The sequence below is a fragment of the Crinia signifera genome, chromosome 1 (assembly GCF_055691185.1).
Source record: "Crinia signifera chromosome 1, ASM5569118v1, whole genome shotgun sequence".
Taxonomy (NCBI): domain Eukaryota; kingdom Metazoa; phylum Chordata; class Amphibia; order Anura; family Myobatrachidae; genus Crinia; species Crinia signifera.
The window spans coordinates 360,041,989-360,047,988 of NC_139217.1; the positions used below are offsets into that span (position 1 = coordinate 360,041,989).

At 44.6% G+C, this 6,000-nt stretch overlaps 1 protein-coding gene across 2 annotated transcripts in view; it reads left to right on the plus strand.

The window, feature by feature from the left end:
- The window catches only part of LOC146009474 (uncharacterized), a 69,486-nt gene that overhangs the window by 42,509 nt on the left and 20,977 nt on the right, over positions 1-6,000 (plus strand). The window lies entirely within an intron of this gene.

Sequence of the window (6,000 nt, forward strand, 5' to 3'; positions counted from 1 at the left end):
CGTCCCCACCACCTCCGGCACTGCCTCCAAGTGATTATGTACAAATAAATAGTAGGATGTCATCTGCGTACAGAGCTATTCGGTCTTCCTTTTTCCCAATATTAATTCCCTTTATTATTCTACTTTCTCTTATGAGGCACGCCAGGGGTTCAATGGCCACAGCGAAGAGACCGGGGGACATCGGGCATCCCTGCCTTGTGCCCCTTTTAATCTCAAATCTAGGGGATATATAATTATTTACTGAGACTCTTGCAGCTGGACATGAATACAATAATTTGGTCCAATTAATGAACACTGGGCCGATCCCTATCCATTCCATAGCTTCCCACAAATAGGTCCATTCAATAGTATCAAAGGCTTTAGCCGCGTCGAGTGAAATGACAGCCGCAGCCTGCCTTTCCTCCTGCTGTACTTGCAGGTGGAGAATCAGTCTTCTCAGGTTGGACGTTGTGGACCTTCCCAGCATAAAGCCGGCCTGGTCACTATGTATGACTTCTCTTAAAACCTGGCTCAACCTATTTGAAAGGACCTTCGCCAAAATTTTAACATCGTTAGTTAACAGGGATATTGGCCTGTAGGAGTCCACCTCCTTGGGATCTTTATCTTTTTTAAGAATTACTGTTATTAGGGCTTCTGACATTGAAGCAGGAAGTTTTCTATGTAGATAAACCTCATTAAACAAAGTCAGAAACCTAGGGGAGAAGAATCTACTATGCTTTTTATAGAGTTCTTGGGGTATTCCATCCATTCCAGGCGCTTTTCCCCCTGGAATAGAGGCTATTGCCGCATCAATCTCCTCCAAAGTTATGGGGCTGTCTAAACTTTCCCTAGAAGCGAGGGACAGGGTTGGATGGCTTATATCAGCTAGATAGCTTCGGATCTCCTCTGGGGTATATATCTGGCTGGATTGGTATAATTGGGAGTAGAATTGCCTGAATTCCTCGGCTATCTCAGGTGTCTGATAGACTGAACTTCCTTCTTTTACTTTTATTTCTATTACTGTGTTTGCGAGTCTATCCTGTCTTACAATTCCCGCTAGGAAACTCCCAGGCCTATCCCCTTCAACGTATCTTAAGTGCCCTGTGTATAGTTCACGTATTTTTTCCTTTTCTGCTAGGCATTGTCGCCAAGCCTCTTGGGCATCCCTCCATCTTATTTTATTTTCCTCAGTGCTACTAAGGAGATATAATGATTCCAAGGTGCAACAGTTTTTTTCCAACTCCCCTTCTTTAACCCGATATGATGCTTTTAGACCTGCTATCTCCCTTATCAAGGTTCCCCTGACGCTAGCTTTGAAGGCATCCCAAATAACTTCAATGGGCGCTGAGCCGTTATTGGTCAAAAAAAATTCGTGCCACATAGCTTCGAATTTCTCCCCCGCCTCCAATTGTGTCAACCAGAATGTATTCAATTTCCAAAATGTAAATCCCCTTTTATCGCCCAAATTCACTTTATACAGTATTGGGGAGTGATCTGAAATACCCCGTGTTAAATAAATGATTTCATGGGTATTCGGGATTAGCTCTTCGGAAACCAATACTAGGTCTATTCTTGAAAATGTATCATAGGAGCTCGAGAAACAGGAGTATTGCTGTACCTCCGGGTATTTCTCCCTCCATACATCCCGTAGTCCCATTTCCTTAACTATTTCTGAAAACCCTGTTTTCCGTAATACACCTCCCGTACTCCTTGCCCTCTTTCTATCCAAAATTGGGTCTATTACATTGTTAAAATCCCCCATCATGACAATGGGGACATTAGGGTATAATGCCATGAAGTCTGCTGCTGCTCTTAACACATCATAACTGAATGGTGGTGGTATGTATACCGCCATCAGCAGCAGAGTCCTGGGCCCAATCCGGGATTTAATGAAAATATATCTTCCCCATTGGTCAACTATTATCTTATCCATGGTAAATGGGACCCCTCTGCGTACCAACACTGAGACCCCCCTGGAGGTGGAGGTGTGGGTCGAATGGTAAGCCCATCCTATCCAAGGTTTTTTTTAATGATAACACCTTACCACCTTCCAGGTGGGTCTCCTGTAGGCATATTATATCTGCGGCCTGCTGGCGGATGTACCTCATAACAAGAGCCCGTTTTATTTTGTTGTTCATTCCCCTCACGTTCCACGTGAGGAAGCTATAATTTACCGACATTCACCTTTTCGGTTGAGGATATAACCAGGGGTAGTTAATTTTCTCTCAGTAACCATTTCGTAACAATATAAGGCTTCCTTACTCCCATTCTTCATCAACCTACCCCTTTCCCTCCCTCCTCCTACCCCCCCTCCCACCCCCCTCCCTGCATGCCCTCCCTCTCTTCTGTCCATGACATGCTTTATACCCGATCCTGCCCACCCCCACCTATTCCCCTTCCTATTTACATGATACTGTATTGAGGCAATCAATTTAATGGCTACAGGTTGGGGGCTCTCCCCCGCTCCCGAAATCATCATACTCCCAGGTTCCCCAGCGAGACCATCCAATCTTTTTTTTTTTCTCCTCTTTTCTCCCTTCTCCTTTCCCTCCCTCCTTCTCTCCTCCCCTTTATTTCCCCTCCTCCCCCTCCCTCCTCCCTCCCTCCCCCCCCCCCATCATCTTTCCAGTGGAATTGTTCTCAGGTTTTCCATCAAGATATCAAGCAGGAAACCATTTCCCTGTCAAAGAGCTGACACCCCTTATACTACATGCCCCCCCCCCCCCCAAAAAAAAGTCAGTCCAGAGAGTAAAAGAGCGAGTCAAAGAAGTGGAAATTCGCACTTCAGCATTAGAGGACAAAGTGACCCCTCTGGCAGTACAAATGGAGGATATGGCCTCTCAACTTAAATCACTTAATACGAAGATGACGGACATGGAAGGTCGTTTCAGGAGAAATAACTTAAGATTTGTAGGGTTGCCGGAAAAGGTAGAAGGAGCAAATCCAGAAACGTTCCTTGAGAACTGGTTAATAAAGGTATATGGGCAGGAGGCCTTCTCTAAATACTTCTCAGTGAAGAGAGCCCATCGTGTCCCTATGAGACCATCCCCCCCGGGGGCACCAGCCCGTACTTTTATCGCAAAAATACTCCATTACGCAATCGGGATGCTATTCTCAGATTAACGAGACTTAAAGGCCCATTATTATGGGACACTATAAAGATTTCAGTGTTCCCGGACTATGCTATCGAGGTTCAGCGGGAAAGAGCACAATACTACGAGATCAAGAAACGCATGAGAGAACTGGAGATCCAATATGCAGTGCTCTTCCCGGCTAAGCTCAGAGTGGTTCACGAGGGAAATACAAAATTCTTTTTAACACCAAAAGCTGCAGCCTGGCTGGACTCTAAATTTCCAGGCAAACGTGCAATGAATTCTAGCTAACTTGCCAGACAAAGAGTATAGGAGCAAAGTAAAATGTGTTAATTGTCTCCCCGTCTGCCTTGTCCCCCCTCTTCCCCCCCCCCCTTTTTTTTTTTCCTCTTCCCCTTTGTCCCTTCCCCCCCCCCCCCCTCTCCCATAAAAGAGAAAAGGGGGTGTCAGGAATATGATTGGTCGACTGTTTATTGGGTCTCTGCTTGAGATTGTAATAGAGACTCCCCAGAGTGACCCCTTGCTGTCAGAAAATGACGAATTACCCTATGGGGGACACTGTGAGTATAATGACGGTGGGAATGGGTGAGAATCCCCAACCTGTAGCCTGTGGAAATACTAAATATCCTCTAAAAGAGGCCAAGTTGGTATTTAAATCTCCAGGCAAATGTATAATGAATGATACTTAATGGGGTAGGATAAGGAGTAAAGGGTGATGTAAGAAAGAGTGGGTGATGGGGGCTTCCCCCCCCCCCCCTTTTTTTTTTTTTTTTTAAAACATGCCTTCTTAACACTAAGTAATTGCTTTTTTTCTGACCACTCTTCCATAAAGCCCAGCTCTATGGAGTGTACAACTTATTGTGGTACGGCCTATGCGCAGATACACCAGTGTCTGCTGTGGAACTCTTTCAGGGTTACCTTTGGTCCCTGTGCTGCCTCTATGAATAAGGCCCTCTTTGCCCAGTCTGAGTTTTGGTGGGCGGCCCTCTCTCTTGGCAGGTTTTTTGAGGTACGTTCTTTCCATTTCATGATGATGGATTCGGTGGTGCTCCGGAGGTATCATCAAAGCTTTGTATATTTTTTTTTAGAACCCAATTCTGACTTGTACTTCTCAACAACTTGTTTGGAGAGCTCCTTGCCCTTCATGGTGTGATGCCTCTTGCTTAGTGGTGTTGCAGCCTCTGGGGCTTTTCAGAAAAGGTGTGTTTATACTGACAGATCATGTGGCACTTAGATTGCACACAGGTGGACTTCATTTCACTAATTATGTGACTTCTGAAGGTAATTGGTTGCACCAGAATGTTTAAGGGGCACATAGCAAAGGGGGTGAATATATATACACATGCACATTTTTTGGATTTTCACTTCACCAACTTAGACTATTTTGTGCTGATCCATCATGTTGAAATCCGATTTAAAAAAAAGCCAAAACATTTAAATTACAGGTTGTAATGTAACAAAGTGTAAAAAAAAAGGCGCTGTATGTATCTATTTATGTTGTGTGTACAGTATGTATGTATGCTGTGTGTGTACATACGTATGTATTTGTTTGCTGTGTGTGCAGGTATGTATATCTCTATGTACAATTGTAAAGCAGAATGGAATTTGCTGCACTACTATATAAGAAACTGTAAATAAATAAATATTATGTATGTATGATGTGTGTGTGTGTGTGTGTGTGTGTGTGTATTTAGTGTATGCTGTGTGCATGCGTGCTGGGTGTATGTATGCTGTCTATAAAAAAAAAAAAAAAAGCTTAATTAACCATGCACCCACAAGGACAGCAGCCAGTTAACTGTAAACAGCTCACCCGTGGCTGCACTTTACTTTTCTTGTGTATATACGTATGCGATGTGTGTATGTTTGTGTGTGTGTATCTGTCATACCTCCCAACATCTCTCCTCTCAAAAGCATGAGGCTCGTCTGAAAAGGGGGCGTGGTCTACGTAGAAGACATGGCCTCGCTGATATGGTGTGTCCTTAGTGCCCCCCCCCTTGCCTTAAATACCCTGGGCCCCCTGGAACCTGAATCTGGCAGTAAATCCTAAAGTTACTGTAAACAATTGCCACCAAATATAGAGCTTTCATGAAGTCAGTCTCTGTGTCTTAGATAATACAAGTAATATTCAAGGGCCTGATTCAGGTTTGTAAGTAAAGCCAAAAAGCACACAACTGGACAAAACCATGTTGCACTGCAAGATGTAACATGTGCAGAGAGATTAGATTTCAGTGGGAATGTTCTAACTGAAATCTAAATTTCAGTGTAAAAATAAAGCTGTGTAATGTTTGTGGGCTGCAAGCAAAAGCAGACCGTATGTACCCTGCACAGAAACCATATAACCCAACTAAATCTCTCTGCACGTTACATCTGCCCTATCTGCAGTGCAGCATGGTTTTGTCCAGTTGTGTGCTTTTTTTTCTTTTGCTTTTCTTTCTAATCTGAATCAGGCCCTACAGGAAGTTCATTAAATACAAATGTCTGTTGTATTCTTTAAAAATAAATCAAATAGAATTTGTCTTTCCTGCAGATATCAAATAATGTGAAGAGGTCAGAGCTTATTCACTGCATCAATTTCGGAAGTGCACTTTGTGGGGTATGCAATCTGCCGTCGCTGTTTCCGACATGGGAAATAGCGGCGGCTCCCTATTCAATGCGGTCATTAATGACCGCATTGATGCGGGATCACGGCAGAACGGGCCCGACTTCAGAAGCTGTCGGGCCCGTTCTGCCGATAACCGCCGTGGATCGTCGTTATCCGGGCCGCAGGTGGACGATCCACGGCTGTTTTCGCGGCCACGCCCCCTCTGCGCCCATCAGCAGATGGGACATTGTGGTCAGATCGACTGCATAACGACAGACGGGATTCAAACGGGCCTGGATGATGGCTGTCGGCGGGTATCGACAGCCGTGATCCCACATTGCATACCCC